Source organism: Anomaloglossus baeobatrachus, chromosome 1 (genome assembly GCF_048569485.1).
Source record: "Anomaloglossus baeobatrachus isolate aAnoBae1 chromosome 1, aAnoBae1.hap1, whole genome shotgun sequence".
NCBI classification, from domain to species: Eukaryota; Metazoa; Chordata; class Amphibia; order Anura; family Aromobatidae; genus Anomaloglossus; species Anomaloglossus baeobatrachus.
In genome coordinates this window covers 574614635-574640353 of record NC_134353.1, presented here as the reverse complement: position 1 = coordinate 574640353, position 25719 = coordinate 574614635, and the positions used below count along the sequence as shown (strand labels likewise).

Genomic DNA, 25719 nt, shown 5'->3' with positions numbered 1-25719 from the left:
AGGAACCGTGTGGCTACACAGCGCCCCCCTGTGTCCGCTAGTGAATAAGGAAATTGATACAACTGATATCTGCTTGTGATCCATAACTTACCTGTACATGTATTCTAACATACATATTCTGTAAATTTTACCTTGTATATATTGTAGTATCTAGTGTGCCCTTAAGGCGATTAAAAATATAATTTTATCTCGAGCTGTTTCTTTTATCTCAATCTATGAATGATATGCCCATGGGCTCGGCTTAATAGTTATCATAATCGATTGATGGCAGCAAATATATGCCAAGGATCATTGTGGGGCGACCAGTGAGATCAGGGGAGGATTAGATATATACTGCTCGCAGGAGTCAGGGGAATATATATCTTACTCTCACCGGGAACCCTTCAATCAGCGGCATTGTAGAATAGCGGCCTCCTTGCTTATCGTCTGTCAATTCCACAATTGGCCTGACTATAAGAGGGGCGCTAGAGAGCGGGTCACGTGCACTGTCGGTGGAAAGGGGGGGTGTTCCTTTCTCTTCCTCCCCCTTTCCCTGACATATTGGAGGAAACTATGTTAACTAGCAGCAGTACAGACAACATGGTCTCCACTGGCCAGGAGGGAGCTATGGAAACTAGCAGCAATACAGACAACATGGCCTCCACTGGCCAGGACACAGCGATACCAAATAACTCCAACAATATGAATGACCCTAAAAATAATATAAGTGAACCACAAACCAGAGAGATAGAAAAGAGAAGAGAACCAGCCACCAGCAAAATCTCTAGCACAGACCCCCAGCTTCACTCACGTACCCAAAGCATGACCTCACAAAGTTTTGATACCATCCTAATAATGGACTCAAATGGGAAGTGCCTGAATACACGGTGACTATTCCCAGGAAAAAGGGTCAATAAAATCCACTGTGCAACTATTGAGCAGGTGACAGCAGTCATCAATAACCCACGGTTTACAAGTCCAAATCATATTATTATACACACAGGAACAAAGAATCTGCCAGACCAACACCAGCAGATCGCAGGACAACTGATCCAACTAGTAAAGACGGCAAAACTAAAATTCCCGGACAGCAAAATCATTGTGTCATCTCTGCTCCCAAGAAAGGATATATCCAGGCAAACCATCCAGAGCATTAACACGGATCTGACCACAAGAATCAAGGCTGTGCCAGACGTATTCCTGGCACAACACCACTCCATCAATCACCATCACCTCTATGACGACAAGCACCTCAACAGACAAGGGGTCAGCCTTCTGGCCAAAGAGCTGAAGGACATTATACTAAACAGAGACCCCATGCCTGGACTCAACAACAACCAAAATCCCATGGAAAGACCCCCAACAATGAAAAGGCAGGAAACCCCTAAATTCATCACATGAAGCCAGAAAGAAAGCCCTTCACCCAAAATCGCGCCATCAGAGGAGGAAACCACCATGAAGGGGACCATCAGCCCCTCACAGAGACATACAGAGAAGAGACATGGAATAGATTAGAACCCTGCTCAGCACATTGTGCAGGAAACTAATGTGACTGGATCAAACTAAACACATTTATAAACCAGTCATAAATCCGGTGTGTCTTACACAGCCACACTCATTATAAGGTATATACACATGAGGTATATAGAGCACCTCGGCCTTTGGATGTAAAACAAATGACCCCGACTTTATTCAAAGACTGAAAAATATAGACATTCAGATCCTCCTGGAAACATGGACCAGAGCTAAAAATGAATCTCTGGTGCCAATCGGATACAGGGAAATCTCTGTCCCTGCCATGAAAATTAAAAACATCAAACAGGGCCGCTGCTCAGGAGGAATATTGATCTGGTATAAAGAAGAGCTCCAACCAGTACATCAAACAAGTGAAGAGAGGAGGCAGTCACATATGGATCAGAATCAGCAGCTCCATCCTCACCTCTCAGTCCGATGTCTACCTCTGCACCACCTATATACCACCACCAGAGTCCCCCTACTTCAATCCAGACAGCTTTGAGATCTTACAAGAAGAAGCCACCCATTATCAGGTCCTGGGCAAAGTTCTCATCTTTCGAGACCTCAATGCAAGAACAGGGAGAGAAAAAGACTTTCTGACCACAGATGGAAACATCTACATATTTGGGGCAGAGAACGACAGTCACGACTCAGAACACTCAGAGAGAAACAGCTATGACAGTACAGTCAACAAAAGTGGCAAAAAGCTCTTGAACTTATGCAGAGGTTTAAGAACTCATATTCTTAATGGACGTACCAAGGGAGACTCTCTGGGAAGATATACACTAAACTCCCATATAGGAAGGAGTGTAGTAGACTACGCCATTACAGATATGGACCTGGCAAACATTAGCACCTTCATAGTCACCCTACAAACGCACCTGTCAGACCACAGCCAATTCCTCCTGTACATGAAATCTATAGAGAAACCATCCACATAAAAGCCACAGCAGAGCAGCCTCAACAACCGACCTCCATCCTATTAATGGTCCAAGACATCAGAAATAAAATATAAAAAGGCTCCTTACAGACCCGAAATACAGGAGATGCTCCATAACTTCTACAGCTACAAGTACAAGTCAAACCCAGAAGGAGTGAGCCAAGCTGCAAAAGACTTCAACAAAATATTGTACACCATGGCCAAATTGTCCAACCTCAAACAAGTCAACTACAAGAGGCCAAAAGAAAAGCAGATCAATGGTTGGTTTGACAAAGAATGTAAAGCCATTCGAAAGACCCTGAGAACAGCCTCAAACAACACAGAGACCCCAACAACCCAGACCTGAGGGAAGCCTATGACACCATACAAAGGCAGTACAAAACCATCCTCAGGAGGAAGAAGCAGAGCTACATCTCTACCAAACTTAGCCAACTCCAAGATGTCCTCCAAGACAACTCCTTCTGGGAAATATGGAACCACATGGACACAAAGAGCAAGAAGAAAAATGACATGTATATCCAAAATGGCAACATCTGGCTCCAGTACTTCAGAGACCACTACAAAGACAAAGACAAAAGAAAGAGTAAACCAAGAGCAGGAAAACATAACATCAAAACTAAAGGCAATGGAGGAGAAAATCAAAAATTTCCAAAACCCTCTGGACACACTAATTACTTTACAGCAAGTTGCAGAGAAAATCACTTACATAAGGTGTAAAAAATCAAGTGCCCTGGATGGAATTCCCCCAGAGATGCTGAAGTACAGCCCACCAGAGATTCAAGCTGCAATAGTTAAACTGTTCAATATTGTGTTGAGTGCTGGTTACTCACTTCCAAGGAACCAAAGACTCATCACACCCATCCACAAGAGTGGGGACAGGTATGACCCTGCCAACTACAGAGGCATATGTGTCAGCAGTAACTTTGGAAAACTATTCAACAGCATCCTGAACAAGAGGATCCTCAGTTTCCTTACCGAGCACAAGGTCCTCAAAAAAAGCCAAGCAGGGTTTGTGCCAAACCACCGCACCACGGACCACATCTACACTCTGCACAGTCTCATTCAGAGCCACATCCACAATACAAAGCATGGGAAGATATACGCCTGTTTTGCAGACTTTAAAAAGGCCTTTGACTCAGTGTGGCACCCGGGCTTGTTCTTGAAATTGCTGGAGAGCGGAATAGGAGGAAAGACCTATGATGTCATCAAAAGCTCCTACACCAAGAACCTCTGCAGTGTGAGTGTGAGCGGTAGAAGAACGGCTTATTTCCAGCAGAGCCGAGGAGTCAGCCAGGGCTGCAGCCTAAGTCCAACGCTCCTCAATATATACATCAATGAGCTGGTTACTGCTCTGGAAACTTCAACGGCTCCAGGTCTCACACTCCATGACGCCCAGGTGAAATTCTTGCTCTATGCAGATGACCTACTGCTGGTGTCACCAACCGAGAAAGGTCTCCAAGACAACCTACAAATCTTGGAGAAATTCAGCTCCACATGGGCACTACCGATCAATCTAAAGAAATCCAACATCATGGTTTTCCAGAAGAGAAAAAGAAGATTCGACCAGCATCCTTCATTTGTCCTAAACAGCTGCACTCTAACAGGAACAGACAAATACACCTACTTGGGCCTGGAAATTCACCAGTCAGGGAGCTTAAAACAAGCCATAGAGACCCTGAGAAACAAGGCCTGCAAAACATTTTATGCCATCCGAAGGAAACTGTATCATCTGAAGCCACCAGTGAGTGTCTGGCTAAAAATCTTCGATTCCATCATCGCCCCAATCCTCCTGTATGGCAGAGAAGTCTGGAGCCCTCACACTTACCCAGATTGGTCAAGGTGGAATTCCAGCCCAACAGAAATATTTCACCTGGAATTCTGTAAGCACCTTCTCCAGGTCCATTGAAGCACTTCCAACAGTGCCTGTCGGGCCGAGCTGGGCAGATTCCCTCTACACCTAGCAGCTCTGAAGAGGTCACTATCATTTCGGGCACACCTACAGAGTAGCAATCCAAGCTCCCATCACCACAAAGCTCTGATATATATATGTGGTCCAGATGAACCAGGACCCTTGGCACAGCTCTCCCAAACCCAACTGGACAAAATAACCAATCACAGCAGCCTGACAAGAACCAGAATCAGGAAGATGGTAGACGAGGGCCAGGAGAGGTATGTCAATGACTGGAGGACCGACATCAACACCTCACAGAAACTGACCACGTACCAGAGTCTACAGAGAGACTTCAGACTGGCCCCATATCTGGTAAAAGTCCCAGACCCCAGAGCCCACAGAACCCTGAGCCGATATAAACTCAGTGCCCGCAGTCTAGCCATCGAATCCGGCCGACACAAGCAGAGCTACAAGCCCAGGGAGGACAGACTGTGCCAACACTGTGACCTGGAGGCCCTGGAGGATGAAACCCACTTCCTGCTACACTGCACCAAGTACTCAGCAGTGAGGGACATTCACTTCAGGAGACTCTGCGATCTCTTCCCGGATTTCAGCTCCATGAAGGAGGTAGAGAAAACATATATCCTGCTGGGGGAAGAAGAGAGCGCAGTGGAGATAGCAGCGCGGTATGTGAGCGAATGTCATAGACTTCGAGAAAGAGAACTATGATAAGCCATAGACTTCCATAGCCCTCATCCCAGATGTCCCCACTCTGGATGTGCCCCATCCACCCTTACTACAGTCCCCAACCTGGATATGCCCCATCATAAGCCATGGACTTCCATAGCCCCCATCCCAGATGTAGCCCCACTTTCCCCACCCTGGATGTGCCCCATCCACCCTTACTACAGTCCCCACCTTGCATATGCCCCATCATAAGCCATGGACTTCCATAGCCCCCATCCCAGATGTGGCCCCACAGTCCTCACCTTGGATGTGCCCCATCATAAGCCATGGACTTCCATAGCCCCCATCCCAGATGTGGCCCCACAATCCTCACCTTGGATGTGCCCCATCATAAGCCATGGACTTCCATAGCCCCCATCCCAGATGTGGCCCCACAGTCCTCACCTTGGATGTGCCCCATCATAAGCCATGGACTTCCATAGCCCCCATCCCAGATGTGGCCCCACAGTCCCCACCCTGAATATCCATCCTTCCTACAGTTCCCACCCACCATCCCCACAGTCCCAGTCCCTAATGTACACTTGCTTTGGCAAAATTAATTTGTATTTGGTCCTGCCAATAAAGCTTATTTGATTTGATAGATAGATATGGTAGGTAGATAATAGATAGATAGCTAATAGTTTATAGATAGATAGATAGATAGATAGATAGATAGATAGATAGATAGATAGATAGATAATAGATAGATAAAGATATATTAGCTAAATAGAATGATAGATAGATAGATAGATAGATATTAGAAAAATAGATAGATAGGATGAGATCCCGCCCACCATTCCTAGGAGTAAGCAGCATTGAAGATGAGCTCCTGAGTTTTTCATCATTTATACCTTGTAATGAGCAAACAGTAAGACAAAACCTGGAAAAATTGGACTCTGTGGAACAGGAAAACGAGCTGGAGTGAGCTGGACTAAAGATTTTTATGAAAAAAAGAGGAAATAGAGGATTTAAAGGACATAAGAAAAAACCTGTTGAAGGACAGATCACATACAACAGGAGGACTCCAAACTGACACCCAGAGATCTGCACATCCAAAGGTAGGACCATCCTCCATCCATACCACAACCTACAGACAGTGCTGTAATTACATCTCTGATAAATAAGGATTATTATAAAAATGGAAAATATAAATGTAGAACAAGTAACTGGGCAGAGAGCAGAGCTGGAGACACAGGACACCAGGGGGTCACACACTCTGGAAATCACATACTCTGAAGGGCAGAAAAGCATTCATGTGCAAAAAGCCATAAAACATGCAAAGATTAGAGAAGATACAGAGACCCTCTTTTCTGATTTTACCTCTAAAGAGAAAGATAAAAGGAAAACCAATTTATTATTTTTCACAGACCAACCCTTAGCCTGGCACACCGCTCTGTGCAATCAATATAAGTATATATCCAAGAACGGCATTAATAAGGGCCGGCAGATCAGAATTAGAAACCAAAAAGAAGACGAGACCAACTCACTGACCATAGACGTGTACAATAACGGCATAATCATGGTACAAGGGGCTGAGGAAAACTTACATAAATTTGAAGACAGCTTTTCTCAAATTAAACTCCAGGCACAAAATTGCAAAGAACAACAAACCCCAGCAGCCACCATCACCTCTACAGAGACCTCCAGAGACAGAACCGCAGCCCCCCCCAACACTTCACACCCTTCACCGGAGACCCTCAGAGACTGTTTATCTCAACTACAAAGAGACTTTGTACAATTTAAAGAAGAACTTCAAAGAAACCTTGGTGTAATACTATTGTATGTTCTGAGGATTTCGATAGCGTTAGGGCAATGACAACCAGAGACGAGTTCTTGGTACAGAGATGTTTATAATATGTAACTACGATAGGTACACAAACGGAACAAACACAGTAAAACAATAACACACGAAATACCTTCCCGAATCGGAGCGAAGGGAATTCCCGGGGCTACGCACCGGACTCCCCCAGGGAGACCACCAAGAGCGAACCCCTATACAGGGACTGTCTGGCAATCACCCCGGAAGGCCTAAATGCGCAGCAGCCGGGACACAAGGGGCAAGTGGTAAAGTCCAGAAGTGTCCGTACGGGATGATAGTCCAGAGTGGTTACGAACCGGAAGGAACCGGGCAGAAGTGCTGACCGAAGACGGCAGACGGAGTCCGGGCACAGCTTGATGAAACCGGGTAAAGTCCAGAGTCGGTGTCGGTAGTCTTTCAGGAGGATCCAAATGGCAATCAGGAAATAGGAGCAGCAAAGCAGGAGCACACAGCAAGCAGTATACTCAGGCACTGGACTAGGCTTAGAGGCGGCCTTTTAAGCAGCTGGACAGGAAGTAGGGCAACAGAACAGTAAACTCCATGTTAACCGAGGGCAAGCTCTTTCAAAAGAGAACTGGAAATCCCGGAAACCTGACACTTGGTGACAAAAATGCAAATGACCAAGTAATGAATGAGATAAGCAAACTGAGATGTGAATACAGGTCGGCTCTGCAGGAAATAAGAAGCAAAATGTGTGAACTGCAGCAAGAAAATGCCCAACTGAGACAGGAGATAACAGAGCTGAAGACTCCTGGACGCCTGAAAAAGGAGGACGCCATAGAAACACAGAGGAGTAAAGACAACATAGCCTCCACTGGCCAGGGGGGAGCTATGGTAACTAACACCAGTACAGACACCATGGCCTCCACTGGCCAGGAGGGAGCTATGGTAACTAACACCAGTACAGACACCATGGCCTCCACTGGCCAGGAGGGAGCTATGGTAACTAAAACCAGTACAGACACCATGGCCTCCACTGGCCAGGAGGGAGCTATGGTAACTAAAACCAGTACAGACACCATGGCCTCCACTGGCCAGGAGGGAGCTATGGTAACTAAAACCAGTACAGACACCATGGCCTCCACTGGCCAGGAGGGAGCTATGGTAACTAAAACCAGTACAGACACCATGGCCTCCACTGGCCAGGAGGGAGCTATGGTAACTAAAACCAGTACAGACACCATGGCCTCCACTGGCCAGGAGGGAGCTATGGTAACTAACACCAGTACAGACACCATGGCCTCCACTGGCCAGGAGGGAGCTATGGTAACTAACACCAGTACAGACACCATGGCCTCCACTGGCCAGGACACTGAGATACCAAATATCTCCAACAATATGAATGCTCCTGAAAATAACATAAGTGAACCACAAACCAGAGATATAGAAAAGACAAGAGAACCAGCCACCAGCAAAATCTCCAGCACAGACCCCCAGCTTCACCCACGTACCCCACCCGTGACCTCACAACGTTTTGATACCATCCGAATAATGGACTCAAATGGGAAATACCTGAAAACATGGCGACTATTTCCAGGAAAAAGGGTCAAAAAAATCCACTGTGCAACAATTGAGCAGGTGACAGCAGTCATCAATAACCCACGGTTCACAAGCCCAAATCATATTTTTATACACACAGGAACAAACAATCTGCCAGCCCAACACCAGCAGATCGCAGGACAACTGACCCAACTAGCAAAGACGGCAAAACTAAAATTCCCAGACAGCAAAATAATTCTATCATCTCTGCTCCCAAGAAATGATGTATCCAGCCAAACTACCCAGAGCATCAACACGGACCTGACCACAAGAATCAAGGCTGTGCCCGACGTGATCCTGGCACAACACCCCTCCATAAAACACCAACACCTCTATGACGACAAGCACCTAAACAAACAAGGGGTCAGCCTACTGGCCAAAGAGCTGAAGGACATTATACTAAACAGAGACCCCATGCCTGGACTCAACAACAACCAAAATCCCATGGAAAGACCCCCAACAATAAAAAGACAGGAAACCCCAATTTCATCACAGGAGGCCAGAAACAAAGCCCTTCACCCAACATCAGGCCATCAGAGGAGGAGACCACCATGGAGGGGACCATCAGCCCCACACAGAGACATGCAGGGCAGAGATATGGAAGAGATTAGAACCCTGCTCAGCACATTGTGCAGGAAACTAATGTGACTGGATCAAACTAAACACATTTATAAACCAGTCATAAATCCGGTGTGTCTTACACAGCCACACTCATTACAAGGTATACACATGAGGTATATATAGAAAAAAAAAAAAAATGACCTCATTCACAATCAGCAGCTGGAACATCCAAGGCCTGAGCACCTCGGCCTTTGGATGTAAAACAAATGACCCCGACTTTATTCAAAGACTGAAGAATATAGACATTCAGATCCTCCTGGAAACATGGACCAGAGCTAAAAATGAATCTCTGGTGCCAATCGGATACAGGGAAATCTCTGTCCCTGCCATGAAAATTAAAAACATCAAACAGGGCCGCTGCTCAGGAGGAATATTGATCTGGTATAAAGAAGAGCTCCACCAGTACATCAAACCAGTGAAGAGAGGAGGCAGCCACATATGGATCAGAATCAGCAGCTCCATCCTCACCTCTCAGTCCGATGTCTACCTCTGCACCACCTATATACCACCGCCAGAGTCCCCCTACTTCAATCCAGACAGCTTTGAGATCTTACAAGAAGAAGCCACCCATTATCAGGTCCTGGGCAAAGTTCTCATCTTTGGAGACCTCAATGCAAGAACAGGGAGAGAAAAAGACTTTCTGACCACAGATGGAAACATCTACATATTTGGGGCAGAGAACGACAGTCACGACTCAGAACACTCAGAGAGAAACAGCTATGTCAGTACAGTCAACAAAAGTGGCAAAAAGCTCCTGAACTTATGTAAAAGTTTAGGTCTTCATATTCTTAATGGACGTACAAAGGGAGACTCACTGGGAAGATACACACTAAACTCCCATGTAGGAAGGAGTGTAGTAGACTACGCCATTACAGATATGGACCCGGCAAATATTAGCGCCTTCATAGTCACCCCACAAACGCACCTGTCAGACCACAGTCAACTTCTCCTGTACATGAAATCTACAGAGAAACCATCCACACAAAAGTCACAGCAGAGCAGCCTCTACAACCGACTTCCATCCTATAAATGGTCCAAAACGTCAGAAATAAAATAGAGGCTCCCAACAGACCGGAATTACAGGAGATGCTCCACAACTTCTACAGCTACAAGTACAAGTCAAACCCAGAAGGAGTGAATCAAGCTGCAAAAGACCTCAACAAAATATTCCACACCATGGCCAAATTGTCCGACCTCAAACAAGTCAACTATAAGAGGCCAAAAGAAAAGCAGATCAATGGTTGGTTTGACAAAGAGTGTAAAGCCGTTCGAAAGACCCTGAGAACAGCCTCAAACAATAAACACAGAGACCCCAACAACCCAGACCTGAGGGAAGCCTATGACACTATACAAAAGCAGTACAAAACCATCCTCAGGAGGAAGAAGCAGAGCTACATCTCTACCAAACTTAGCCAACTCCAAGACGCCCTCCAAGACAACTCCATCTGGGAAATATGGAGCCACATGGACACAAAGAGCAAGAAAAAGAATGACACCCATATCCAAAATGGCAACATCTGGCTCCAGTACTTCAGAGACCTCTACAAAGACATCCCAAAAGAAGGACTAAGCCAAGAGCAGGAAAACATAACATCAAAACTAAAGGCAATGGAAGAGAAAATCAAAAACTTCCAAAACCCACTGGACACACCAATTACATTACAGGAAGTTGCAGAGAAAATCACTTCCATAAAGTGTAAAAAATCTAGTGGTCTGGATGGAATCCCCCCAGAGATGTTGAAGTACAGCCCACCAGAAATTCAAGCTGCAATGGTTAAACTGTTCAACATTGTGCTGAGTGGTGGCTACTTCCCTCGTACCTGGAACCAAGGACTCATTACACCGATCCACAAGAGTGGGGACAGGTATGACCCTGCCAACTACAGAGGCATATGTGTCAGCAGTAACTTGGGAAAACTGTTCAACAGCATCCTAAACAAAAGGATCATCAGTTTCCTTACCGAGCACAATGTCCTGAGCAAAAGCCAAGCAGGGTTCGTGCCAAACCACCGCACCACGGACCACATCTACACCCTGCACAGTCTCATTCAGAGCCACGTCCACAATACAAAGCATGGGAAGATATACGCCTGCTTTGTAGACTTTAAAAAGGCCTTTGACTCAGTGTGGCACCCGGGCTTGTTCTTAAAAATGCTGGAAAGCGGAATAGGAAAAAAGACCTACGATGTCATCAAAAGCTCCTACACCGAGAACCTCTGCAGCGTGAGTGTGAACGGTAGAAGAACGGCTTATTTCCAGCAGAGCCGAGGAGTCAGACAGGGCTGCAGCCTAAGTCCAACGCTCTTCAATATTTACATCAATGAGCTGGCTACTGCTCTAGAATCTTCAACTGCTCCAGGTCTCACACTCCATGACGCCCAGGTGAAATTCTTGCTCTATGCAGATGACCTACTGCTGGTGTCACCAACCGAGAAAGGTCTCCAAGACAACCTACAAATTTTGGAGAAATTCAGCTCCACATGGGCACTACCGATCAATCTAAAGAAATCCAACATCATGGTGTTCCAGAAGAGAAAAAGAAGATTTGACCAGCATCCTTCATTTGTCGTAAACGGCTGCACTCTGACAGGAACAGACAAATACACCTACTTGGGCCTGGAAATTCACCAGTCAGGGAGCTTCAAACAAGCCATAGAGACCCTGAAAAACAAGGCCTGCAAAACCTTTTATGCCATCCGAAGGAAATTGTATCATCTGAAGCCACCAGTGAGGGTCTGGCTAAAAATCTTCGATTCCATCATTGCCCCAATCCTCCTGTACGGCAGCGAAGTCTGGGGCCCTCACACTTACCCAGATTGGTCAAGGTGGGATTCCAGCCCAACAGAAATATTCCACCTGGAATTCTGTAAGCACCTTCTCCAGGTCCATTGAAGCACTTCCAACAGCGCCTGTCGAGCTGAGCTGGTCAGATTCCCTCTACACCTAGCAGCTCTGAAGAGGTCACTATCATTTCGGGCTCACCTACAGAGCAGCAATCCAAGCTCCCATCACCACAAAGCTCTGATATATATACGTGGGCCAGATGAACCAGGAACCCTGGCACAGCTCTCCCAAACCCAACTGGACAAAATAACCAATCACAGCAGCCTGACAAGAACCAGAATCACAGAGAGCAAAAGAGAAGGGTGTTTGATACTGCGCCAAAGGATCACAGGAACAGATGTTTAGATTAATGCATCTTTATTTCATCCAGGTCTACGCGTTTCCGGAGCCACTGCCCCCTTCCTCAGGACCGTCAGGAAAGACAAAACATCAAATTTGATGGAGATTTGATGTTTTGTCTTTCCTGACGGTCCTGAGGAAGGGGGCAGTGGCTCCGGAAACGCGTAGACCTGGATGAAATAAAGATGCATTAATCTAAACATCTGTTCCTGTGATCCTTTGGCGCAGTATCAAACACCCTTCTCTTTTGCTCTCTGTTATCTGCCAATTGGGTGGCTGCAGCCTTGGATCAGATTCTACATGCGAATACAGTTGTTGTGACTCTCACAACGACATCTGGTGAGTAGTTTCACCCTCCTCCCACCCCTTATATACTGGGGTAAGACCCTATATGCGCTTTTCTCTCCACAGATTTCTTATCTGAAGAACCAGAATCAGGAAGATGGTAGACGAGGGCCAGGAGAGGTATGTCAGTGACTGGAGGACCGACATCAACACCTCACAGAAACTGACCACGTATCACAGACTACAGAGAGACTACAGACTGGCCCCATATCTGGAAAAACTCCCGGACCCCAGAGACCGCAGGACCCTGAGCCGATATAGACTCAGTGCCCACAGTCTAGCCATCGAATCCGGCCGACACAAGCAGAGCTACAAGCCCAGGGAGGACAGACTGTGCCAACACTGTGACCTAGAGGCCCTGGAGGATGAAACCCACTTCCTGCTACACTGCACCAAGTACTCTGCAGTGAGGGACTCTCACTTCAGGAGACTCTCCCATCTCTTCCCGGATTTCAGCTCCATGAAGGAGGAAGAGAAAATATATATCCTGCTGGGGGAAGAAGAGAGCGCAGTGGAGATAGCAGCGCGGTATGTGAGCGAATGTCATAGACTTCGAGAAAGAGAACTATGATAGGTCATGGACTTCCATAGCCCCCCATCCCAGATGTGGCCCCCCAGACCCCACCCTGGATATGCCCCATCCACCGTTACCACAGTCCCCACCGTGGATATGCCCCATCATAAGCCATGGACTTCCATAGCCCCATCCTAGAAGAGCCCCCACAGTCCCCACCCTGGATGTGCCCCATCCATCCTTCCTACAGTCCCCACCCACCATCCCCACAGCCCCAGTCCCTAATGTACACTTGCTTTGGCAAAACTAATTTGTATTTGGTCCTGCCAATAAAGCTTATTTGATTTGATTTTGATTTGATTTGATAGATAGATAGGATAGATAGATAGATAGATAATAGATAGATAGATAGATAATAGATAGATGATAGATAGATAGATAGATAATAGATAGATAGATGGATAAATAGATAGATAGATAATAGATAGATAATAGATAGATAGATAATAGATAGATAGATAGATAGATAGATAGATAGATAGATAGATAATAGATAGATAGATAGATGGATAAATAGATAGATAGATAATAGATAGATAATAGATAGATAATAGATAGATAGATAATAGATAGATAGATAGATAGATAGATAATAGATAGATAGATAATAGATAGATAGATGGATAAATAGATAGATAGATAATAGATAGATAATAGATAGATAGATAATAGATAGATAATAGATAGATAGATGGATAATAGATAGATAGATGGATAAATAGATAGATAGATAATAGATAGATAATAGATAATAGATAGATAATATAGATAATAGATAGATAATAGATAGATAATAGATAGATAAATAGATAGATAGATGGATAAATAGATAGATAGATAATAGATAGATAGATGGATAATAGATAGATAGATGGATACATAGATAGATAGATAATAGATAGATAGATAAATAGATAGATAATAGATAGATAGATAGATAGATAGATAATAGATAGATAATAGATAGATAATAGATAGATAGATAGATAATAGATAGATAGATAGATAGATAATAGATAGATAGATAATAGATAGATAGATGGATAAATAGATAGATAATAGATAGATAGATAGATAGATAGATAGATAGATAATAGATAGATAGATAATAGATAGATAGATAGATAGATAGATAATAGATAGATAATAGATAATAGATAGATAATAGATAGATAATAGATAATAGATAGATAATAGATAGATAATAGATAGATAGATGGATAATAGATAGATAGATGGATAAATAGATAGATAGATAATAGATAATAGATAGATAGATAAATAGATAGATAGATAATAGATAGATAAGATAATAGATAGATAGATAGATAATAGATAGATAATAGATAGATAGATAATAGATAGATAATAGATAGATAGATAATAGATAGATAGATAGATAGATAGATAGATAAATAGATAGATAGATAATAGATAGATAGATAGATAGATAATAGATAGATAATAGATAGATAGATAATAGATAGATAATAGATAGATAGATAGATAGATAGATAGATAGATAGATGACATATAGATATAAGATAGATAGATAGATAATAGATAGATAGATAGATAGATAGATAGATAGATAGATAGAGGGATAGATAGATAGATAGATAGATAGATAGATAGATAGATAGATGAATAAATAGCATACTACGGTATTTCTCTAACATCATACAATACCCACAGAAGACTACTGGATCTTCCTCGTCGCTTCCCACTCATAGAAGCGTCGCGTCTCCATGGAAACCCAAACACTGTAAGCTACCAGTAACCGCTCCGTCGTCATCACTGCGCGCCGCCCTGCGTGCTTCGTCACACTCTCACTGACGTACGCTATGAGGAAGCCATCTTAGTTGAGGCAGAGGTAAGCAGTATATTTGGAGAAAGGCTGAGCTGTGGGCATCATTGGCTGTGCCCGCCGGAAGGGGAGCGCGGTACACGTCCGGTTGTGTGTGCCTTTTGATGTTGTTTATTTGCTAGCAGGTAAGCGAGTGACTGTTATTCATTAGCGGCCAGTGTACACTTGCAGGAACACTGCATACTCTACATTTGGGTAGTGCAGTCCCTGCCCCCTCCGTGCTTCTCGTGTTGTGGCTAGTTCACTGGTGACCAGTCAGTCACAGGACGTCCATTCTTGGCCACTCTGTCAGTATGCAGTCAGTGAGAACACGTGTAATAACGGACAGCTCCCTTCCTCCACATAGCCGACTGTGACTGCAAAGACCTGCTCTGCCTCCAACACAGGAGTACAGCGCCACTCCTGCACATGGCTGTGTCTGGTATTACACTTTACTCCTAGTCAGCAGAGTTCAGGTGTTATACTACATACTAAGCACATCCTATAGACGCGTGATGCTGTTCCCAGGCTATAGGCATGTGTGGCGCTGTTCCCAGGCTATAGGCATGTGTGGCGCTGTTCCCAGGCTATAGGCATGTGTGGCGCTGTTCCCAGGCTATAGGCATGTGTGGCGCTGTTCCCAGGCTATAGGCATGTGTGGCGCTGTTCCCAGGCTATAGGCATGTGTGGCGCTGTTCCCAGGCTATAGGCATGTGTGGCGCTGTTCCCAGGCTATAGGCATGTGTGTGGCGCTGTTCGCAGGCCATAGGCATGTGTGTGGCGCTGTTCGCAGGCCATAGGCATGTGTGTGGCGCTGTTCGCAGGCCATAGGCATGTGTGTGGCGCTGTTCGCAGGCCATAGGCATGTGTGTGGCGCTGTTCGCAGGCCATAGGCATGTGTGTGGCGCTGTTCGCAGGCCATAGGCATGTGTGTGGCGCTGTTCGCAGGCCATAGGCATGTGTGTGGCGCTGTTCGCAGGCCATAGGCATGTGTGTGGCGCTGTTCGCAGGCCATAGGCATGTGTGTGGCGCTGTTCGCAGGCCATAGGCATGTGTGTGGCGCTGTTCGCAGGCCATAGGCATGTGTGTGGCGCTGTTCGCAGGCCATAGGCATGTGTGTGGCGCTGTTCGCAGGCCATAGGCATGTGTGTGGCGCTGTTCGCAGGCCATAGGCATGTGTGTGGCGCTGTTCGCAGGCCATAGGCATGTGTGTGGCGCTGTTCGCAGGCCATAGGCATGTGTGTGGCGCTGTTCGCAGGCCATAGGCATGTGTGTGGCGCTGTTCGCAGGCCATAGGCATGTGTGTGGCGCTGTTCGCAGGCCATAGGCATGTGTGTGGCGCTGTTCGCAGGCCATAGGCATGTGTGTGGCGCTGTTCGCAGGCCATAGGCATGTGTGTGGCGCTGTTCGCAGGCCATAGGCATGTGTGTGGCGCCGTGCAGCACGCGGCTGGCTAGGCTCCCGCCGTATAGCACGCGGCTGGCTGGGCTCCCTCCCTGCAGACACGGGTGCCACTGTTATTGGGCGTTTCCTGAGCATGAAGACAATACCAGTAAATGCTGAGCAGCAGGCACCTATAATTGATGAAACCAGAGAGGTCAGGGTTCTGTGAGGTCAAGTATTGCGTCTTATGATTATAAACCATTCTGACCTCCCTGCAGAAACAAGGACATTCCTCACTAGATAATCCATACTGTACCAGTAACAAGTGCAGGAATGATGGCGATGAAACTCTACCTAATCTGCACTTCTCCCCATGAGAGCCTGGTTCATCAAGGTGCTGTGTGCCATATATGCAGATACACAGAGCTGAGGAGAGCGGGGAGCTCCCAATTATTATAGGCGTTGTCTATCCACAAGTCTGCCGTCATTCTATGTGTCAGTCCATGTGACTGCAGACTTGTGATCCTCACATCGCACTCGCTGTGCACAGTGAGGATTCTCTGATGTCAGAACTAGGAACAACAGTCACGTGGCCCCCAGTATGTGATATGCATATTCCTGGCCACAATGCGAGAAAGTAAGCGCAACATCACTCAATGCACTCGCATCAAGCCAGCAGAGAATTCTAGTATATGGAGTGTAACCAGCCCCACCCGGGATGTGATGGGACAGAGAAAATGAACTAGTGAAGACGCCTGATAACCACAAGCCAAAAGAATAGAAGTAAAATACCTTCAGCAATAGGACAGTGACTGACCAGGCTGGGGGGCTCAGCATAGAAAGAAACTGTCCACACTGCACAAGGTCACTGGGTCGAGTCTTGAACACGAAATGTTAATTTCTTTGTCGCTCCATTGGGAGACCCAGACAATTGGGGTGTATAGCTTCTGCCTCCGGAGGCCACACAAAGTATTACACTTTAAAAAGTGTAACCCCTCCCCTCTGCCTATACACCCTCCCGTGCATCACGGGCTCCTCAGTTTTTAAGCTTTGTGTGGAAGGAGGCACACATCCACTCATGCTCCCATTTTAGTCAGCAGCAGCTGCTGATTTTATCGGTTGGAAGAAAAGAGGGCCCCCAGCAGGGCCCCCGGCATGCTCCCTTCTCACCCCACTAAGTCGGCGGTGCTGTTAAGGTTGAGGTACCCATTGCGGGTACAGAGGCTGGAGCCACATGCCGTTTTCCTTCACCATCCCTTAGAGGCTCTGGGAGAAGTGGGATCCTAACCGGTCATCCATTCACTGGGACCGGGCTCCCTCCGCAGCCCCTGGGGGAATCTGCCGGACAGGAGACTTGTATCATCAGGGACAGGGCCCTGCATCTAAAGGTACTCTGTGTCCCCATGGGGACGGTGCATGGAGCGCTCGTTTCACAGACGCTGCAGCTGCTGCTGGTTTTGTGACGACCGGGACTTCCGCGCCGACCGCGCCTGTTTGTCGGCCGCAGTATTAAATTTAGTCCCCGGCTTCATGCGGCCTAGTACCATAACTCCCGCCCCCGGGCCTGCCAGTCAGGGGTAAGGGCGGGACGGTCGACCTGACGTCGGCAGTGAGGGCTGGAGCATACTTTAGGTTTCCTCCCCCCCCCCTCACTGATCACTGTGGGGCACCAGATTCCCGCACTTTTCTAGTCGCCGCCCACGGCTCCCTCCTCCCCTGAGAGCTCCGGCAGCCATTTTTACAACACATTCTGCCGGTGGAGGATTTCAGGAACGAGCCCTGCAGCTCGGGGAGACCCAAGGCAGGGAATCTGGTGGACACACACCGCTTTGGTCGGTCGCTAAGCCACACCGGTCACCCGGTGCTGGTCCCCCTAGGGTGCCGAAGTGTGTGTGTGTGTGTGTGTGTGTGTGTATATATATATATAATATAATATATATTTGTATATATTTTCTTTGTTCGGCCGAGTTGTTTTGCTTTTGGCTATATACCCTCAGTGATCACTCTCCTAGGAGACAACAGCATGTCGTCCACAAGGAGCAAGGATGCTAAGGCAAAGGGTTATTTTGCAACCTGTACCTCTTGTGCGGCTATGTTACCTGCAGGTTCCACCTACCCTCACTGTGAGCAATGTTCGGCCCCTGTTGCACTTGCTCAGCCGGGGCCTCGGGCACTAGTGGGCCCCTCGGCTAAGGCAGACCCGTCTGCTTCCCCTGTCCAGGTGGCAGGGACAGAGTTTGCAGTTTTTGCTGAGAAACTCTGAGTCACTTTCACAATCCATGGCTCAGTCTATGGACAAATGGTCTGCTAAGATACTAGAAGCCTTGCAGTCCAGATCGGTCCTTACACAGGCCCCGGGCACTGTTGGATCATCGCCTCCAGGCCCCTCTCGGTCTGCGCCGCAGAGTGCTCCCGGGGTGGCCCCTAGGTCTCATGTGGAGCAGGGCTGTGGAGTCGGTAAGCCAAACCTTCGACTCTGACTCCGACTCCGACTCCTCAAATTCTCTTGCACCGACTCCGACTCCGGCTCCGACTCCGGCTCCGACTCCGACTCCTACATATATTGCTTATAGTTAGGTGAAAAATTTATTGTAGTACATGAATATGTGTATGTGAACATCAGACATTTAATAATTTTTATGATACAATAATCAAGATATTTGGATAGAACATAAAATATATTTATTGGAATACAACTTTAGAACACAAAAAACTGTAATAAATTGTAAATATGTAATACACTATGTAATATACAGTAGATTACATATATATCTTGTGTGTGTGTATATACACTGTATATATATATATATATATATATATATTATATATATTACATATTTACAATTTATTAGTTTTTTTGTGTTCTAAAGTTGTATTCCAATAAATATTTTATGTTCTATCCAAATATCTTGATTATTGTATCATAAAAATGATTAAATGTCTGATGTTCACATTGTACTACAATAAATTTTTCACTTAAATATAAGCATTATACTAAATGTTGTTATTTAGTAAAATATTCAGCACATTCTGCATTGCACTCCTGTCCCCAATTTATTATATATTTTAGGAGTCGGAGTCGGTGCATTTTATACCGACTCCGACTCCACCAAAATTAGCTCCGACTCCGACTCCACGACTCCGACTCCGACTCCACAGCCCTGATGTGGAGGACTCCGGCACGGACCACAGTCCCAGACCGGCTAAGCGGGCTCGCTGGGAATCTTCCCCGACTTCCTCACGCTGCTCGGGGTCTCAGTTTGAGGGCTCTCTGGAGGATGAGGCGGACGTCGCAGCTCAGGGCTCTGACCCTGACGTTGCTCTCAATCTTGATACACCTGAAGGGGACGCCTTTAGTAAATGACCTTATAGCGTCCATCAACCAGGTGCTAGATCTTTCTCCCCCAACTCCACCTATAGAGGAGTCGGCTTCGCAGCAGGAGAAACACCAGTTTAGGTTTCCCAAACGTACACGGAGTGCGTTTTTCGATCACTCTAACTTCAGAGATGCTGTCCAGAAGCACAGAGCTTTTCCGGACAAGCGCTTTACTAAGCGCCTTAATGACACACGTTACCCCTTCCCCTCTGACGTAGTTAAGGGTTGGGCTCAATGTCCCAAGGTGGATCCTCCAGTCTCTAGACTGGCGGCTAGATCTGTAGTATCAGTTGCAGATGGCTCATCGCTCAAGGATGCCACTGACAGGCAGATAGAGCTCCTGGTGAAATCCATCTATGAGGCCACGGGCGCGTCTTTTGCCCCGGCTTTTGCAGCCGTGTGGGCACTCCAAGCTATCTCAGCTTGTCTGTCTGAGATTAATGCGGTCACACGTACCTCTGCTCCGCAAGTTGCGTCTTTGACTTCTCAGGCGTCGGCTTTTTCGTCCTACGCCATGAACGCCGTCCTGGACTCTGCTAGCCGTACAGCGGTAGCATCCGCTAATTCGGTGGCAGTCCGCAGGGCCATGTGGCTACGCGAATGGAAGGCAGACTCTGCTTCCAAGAAGTTCTTAACCGGTTTGCAGTTTTCTGGCGACCGATTGTTTGGCGAGCGATTGGATGAAATTATTAAGGAATCCAAGGGAAAGGACTCGTCCTTACCCCAGTCCAAACTGAAGAGACCTCAGCAACGGAAAATACAATCGAGGTTTCGGTCCTTTCGGCCCTCAGCCAAGTCCCAATCCTCCTCGTCCAACAGGCCAGAGAAGGGCCAGAGGAACTCTTATGCGTGGCGGTCTAAGTCACGTCCCCAAAAAACCGCCGGAGGCACTGCCTCCAAGGCGGCCTCCTCATGACTTTCGGCCTCCCCAAACCGCATCCTCGGTCGGTGGCAGGCTCTCCCGCTGTTGCGACGCCTGGTGGCCACATGTCCAAGACCGATGGGTGAGAGACATTCTGTCTCACGGTTACAGGATAGAGTTCAGCTCTCGTCCTCCGACTCGTTTCTTCAGAACATCTCCGCCCCCATCTCGGGCCGGCGCACTTTTTCAGGCTGTGGGCGTCCTGAAGTCAGAAGGAGTGGTGATTCGCGTTCCCCCTCAGGAACATGGTCACGGTTTCTACTCCAACTTGTTCGTGGTGCCAAAGAAGGACGGATCATTCCGTCCCGTTCTGGACCTCAAACTGCTCAACAGACATGTGAGCACCAGAAGATTTCGGATGGAATCTCTCCGCTCGGTCATCGCTTCGATGTCACAAGGAGACTTCCTAGCATCGATCGACATCAAGGATGCTTATCTCCATGTGCCGATCGCACCCGAGCATCAACGCTTCCTGCGTTTCGCCATCGGGGACGAACACCTTCAGTTTGTGGCACTGCCTTTCGGCCTGGCGACAGCCCCACGGGTCTTCACCAAGGTCATGGCATCCGTTGTGGCGATCCTACACTCTCAGGGCCACTCGGTGATCCCTTACTTAGACTATCTCCTAGTTAGGGCACCCTCCCGGGTGGCGTGTCAACACAGCCTGACCGTCGCTCTGGAGACTCTCCAGCGGTTCGGGTGGATCATCAACTTCCCAAAGTCCAAGTTGACACCGACCCAATCACTGACTTACCTCGGGGTGGAGTTTCATACTCTCTCAGCGATAGTCAAGCTACCGCTGGACAAACAGCTTTCGCTGCAGACAGGGGTGCAATCTCTTCTTCGGGGCCAGTCACACCCCTTCAGGCGCCTCATGCACTTCCTAGGGAAGATGGTGGCAGCAATGGAGGCAGTCCCCTTCGCGCAGTTTCATCTGCGCCCACTCCAATGGGACATTCCCCGCAAATGGGACAGGAGGTCGACGTCCCTCGACAGGAACGTCTCTCTTTCCCTTGCAGCCAAAACCTCTCTTCAGTGGTGGCTTCTTCCCACTTCTCTGTCGCAGGGAAAATCCTTCCTGCCCCCATCCTGGGCTGTAGTCACGACGGACGCGAGTCTGTCAGGGTGGGGAGCGGTTTTTCTCCACCACAGGGCTCAGGGAACCTGGACTCCGACAGAGTCCTCCCTTCAGATCAATGTTCTGGAGATAAGGGCAGTGTATCTAGCCCTAAAGGCGTTCCATCGGTGGCTGGAGGGCAGGCAGATCCGCATACAGTCGGACAACGCCACGGCGGTCGCGTACATCAACCACCAGGGTGGCACGCGCAGCCGTCAAGCCTTCCAGGAAGTCCGGTGGATTCTGCTGTGGGCGGAGGCCACAGCCTCCACCATCTCCGCAGTTCACATCCTGGGCGTAGAAAACTGGGAAGCAGACTTTCTCAGTCGTCAGGGCATGGATGCGGGGGAATGGTCTCTTCACCCAGACGTGTTTCGAGAGCTCTGTCGCCGCTAGGGAACGCCGGACGTCGATCTCATGGCGTCACGGCACAACAACAAAGTCCCGGCATTCATGGCACGGTCTCAAGATCACAGAGCTCTGGCGTCGGACGCATTAGTTCAGGATTGGTCGCAGTTTCGACTGCCTTATGTATTTCCTCCTCTGGCGATGCTGCCCAGAGTGCTGCGCAAAATCAGGTCCGACTGTCGTCGCGCCATTCTCGTCGCTCCAGATTGGCCGAGGTGGTCGTGGTACCCGGATCTGTGGCATCTCACGGTGGGTCAACCGTGGGCTCTCCCAGACCGCCCAGACTTGCTGTCACAAGGGCGGTTTTTCCATCTGAATTCTGTGGCCCTCAACCTGACTGTGTGGCCATTGAGTCCTGGCTCCTAGCGTCCTCAGAGTTACATCGCTCCGTAAAGTGTCGGAGCTGGCAGCGCTGTCATGCAAAGCCCCCTTCCTGGCTTTTCACCAGGATAAGGTGGTTCTGCGTCCTGTTCCGGAATTTCTCCCTAAGGTGGTATCTCCTTTTCATCTCAATCAGGATATCTCCTTACCTTCATTTTGCCCTAATCCAATTCACCAATGTGAAAAGGATTTGCACTCTTTGGATCTGGTGAGAGCACTCCGGTTCTACGTGTCTCGCACGGCGCCCCTGCGCCGTTCTGATGCGCTCTTTGTCCTTGTCGCTGGCCAGCGTAAGGGTTCGCAGGCTTCCAAGTCAACCTTGGCTCGGTGGATAAAGGAACCGATTCTTGAAGCCTACCGCTTCCTTTGGGGCTGAAAGCCCATTCTACCAGAGCCGTGGGTGCGTCCTGGGCATTGCGGCACCGGGCTACGGCTCAGCAGGTGTGTCAGGCAGCTACGTGGTCTAGTCTGCACACTTTCACGAAACACTATCAGGTGCATACCTATGCTTCGGCAGACGCCAGTCTAGGTAGGCGAGTCCTTCAGGCGGCGGTTGCCCACCTGTAAGAGGAGGGCCGTTTCGGATCTTTTTATTGAGGTATTCTTTTACCCACCCAGGGACTGCTTTTGGACGTCCCAATTGTCTGGGTCTCCCAATGGAGCGACAAAGAAGAAGGGAATTTTGTTTACTTACCGTAAATTCCTTTTCTTCTAGCTCCTATTGGGAGACCCAGCACCCGCCCCTGTTCCCTTCGGGCTGTTTGTTCTTTTGTGTACACATGTTGTTCATGTTGAATCGTTTCTTTTGGTTCATGGTTTTCAGTTCTCCGAACATCCTTCGGATTGAATTTACCCTATACCAATTCATAAGTCTTCTCCTTCCTGCTTTTGCACCAAAACTGAGGAGCCCGTGATGCACGGGAGGGTGTATAGGCAGAGGGGAGGGGTTACACTTTTTAAAGTGTAATACTTTGTGTGGCCTCCGGAGGCAGAAGCTATACACCCCAATTGTCTGGGTCTCCCAATAGGAGCTAGAAGAAAAGGAATTTACGGTAAGTAAACAAAATTCCCTTCTTTTAGTACTTTGTAGAGAATCCTTTACAGACTGACGCCTGAAGTCTGGAAGCCATGGACGTCACTAAACATTGGGTTTCCTCCTGTGTGATGCTTTGCCGGGCCTTTACTGCAGATGACTTCAGTTGTTGCTTGTTTGTGGGTCTTTCTGCCTTAAAGTGTAACCGTCGTTTTATTTTTTTATTTATTTTTTTATTTTTTTTTTACATCCCAGGAGATGCTGGAGGCACACACATCACATAGGAAACACTGGGACTGCTGTATATACTGTACATCACAGGAGACGCTGAAGGCACATACATCACTGGAAGTCCGGGCATATACATAGAAAACACTGGGACTGTCATATATACATCAGATAGGAGACGCTAGGACTGCTGTATATGCATCACAGGAGACACCGGGGGCACATATATCACATGAGAGGCTACTGACATATATGCCCACAGCCCCTCCTGTGACGTAAATGCCCACAGCCCCTCCTGTGACGTAAATGCCCACAGCCCCTCCTGTGACGTAAATGCCCACAGCCCCTCCTGTGACGTAAATGCCCACAGCTGGAGGCAAACACAAGAGGGGATGAAGGGGAATACACATCACAGGGGAGGGGACGCTGGGGGCTTACACAACGCAAGAAGGGCTGGAGGGGGCATACGCAAGAAGGGCTGGGGGGGGGCATACGCAATGCAAGAGGGGCTGGGGGGGGCATACGCAATGCAAGAGGGGCTGGGGGGGGCATACGCAATGCAAGAGGGGCTGGAGGGTGACATACGCAATGCAAGAGGGGCTGGGGGGGCATATGCAATGCAAGAGGGGCTGGATGTTGTGTGAAGTATATTGAATCACTGTTGTATGCTGATCAATTTTAGTATTTGTTGTCGCATTATTAAGGCTGCTTTCACACTACGTTTTTTAACATGCGTCATGAACGTTTTTTTTAACGCAAAACCAGATCCAGTGCAAATGCGTTTTAATTTCAATGCATTTGCAATGGACTTGCGTCAACATGCGTTTGCGTGCGTTATAGTGAGGATCCAGCGACTTGCAGTTTTTTAACTTTTGTTCAAAAACGCTACTTGTAGCGTTTTTGAGTTGCGTCCAAATACTGTTTTTCACTGGATCCTGACTATACTGCACGCAAACGCATGTGAACGGTGGTATGCTGATAGACAGGATCCTGCTTGCTCTACTGAGCATGCCCAGAAACCAGCCTGGCGTGATCAGTCTCTCTCTCCCCCTCCCTCTCTCTCTCTCTCCCCCACCTGAGAGCGGCGGACGCTCGTAACCAAGGTAAATATCGGATAACCAAGCAAAGCGCTTCACTTAGTTACCCAATGTGTACCTTGGTTACATGTGCAGGGAGCAGGCAGCCTGGCTCCTAGCAGCTGCGGACGCTCGTAACCAAGATAAATATCGGGTATCCAAGCAAAGCACTTCGCTTAGTCACCCGATGTTTACCTTGGTTACCAGCGTCCGCAGATTTCAGATGCCGGCTCCCAGTCTATCACGTTCAGTTCCCCTCACTCCCGATCACATGACTTCAATGCCCGCCCATAAACTTCAAGTGACAGGATCCTGCAAAATAACACACGCGTTTGCATGCGTTTTTCTTTGTAAAAACAACAGGATCCACTTTTACAGCAAAATAAAGTTCATGACGCATGTTAAAAAAACGTAGTGTGAAAGCAGTCTTACATGGTATTATGTAGCTGAAAGTGGTTGTCCTGTCTAGAATGAGACGTTTCTCACCCACAATCCTACTAGACTCTTTCCAGTCTCACTCAATGCAAGTGAATTGCACAAGTCTCTAAACGGGTCAGTCGGATTCTAGCTGGGAATATGCATATTACATACTCGCGGCCCTGACACCAGGGAATCCTCACAGTGCGCACAATGTGAGGATTCACAAGTCTGCAGTCACATAGTGACACATAAAGCGACCTCAGACGCCTTGTTTTAGAACGTACAACTCCTTTTATCATATACCAGCCAGAGGTAGGGGATCTTGATTAGTGCAGACCCATGTGTCACACGCACCCATAGACTTGTATGGGGGCTCGTGGACTGAGATATGCTGCGA

At 47.6% G+C, this 25719-nt stretch overlaps 2 protein-coding genes across 5 annotated transcripts in view; one reads left to right on the top strand and one right to left on the bottom strand.

Moving 5' to 3' along the window:
• Positions 1 to 14916, bottom strand: part of SPATA6L (spermatogenesis associated 6 like) — a 118553-nt gene extending 103637 nt beyond the window's left edge. For both annotated transcript variants that reach the window (XM_075339810.1, XM_075339818.1), the window contains exon 1: positions 14826 to 14916. The gene's annotated coding sequence lies outside the window, so the exon portion shown is untranslated. The remainder of the gene's footprint in view (positions 1 to 14825) is intronic.
• Positions 14917 to 14982: 66 nt separating this feature from the next.
• Positions 14983 to 25719, top strand: part of CDC37L1 (cell division cycle 37 like 1, HSP90 cochaperone) — a 42807-nt gene continuing 32070 nt past the window's right edge. For 2 of the 3 annotated variants that reach the window (XM_075339779.1, XM_075339788.1), the window contains exon 1: positions 15023 to 15124. The gene's annotated coding sequence lies outside the window, so the exon portion shown is untranslated. The other variant, XM_075339797.1, reaches the window with a different exon arrangement.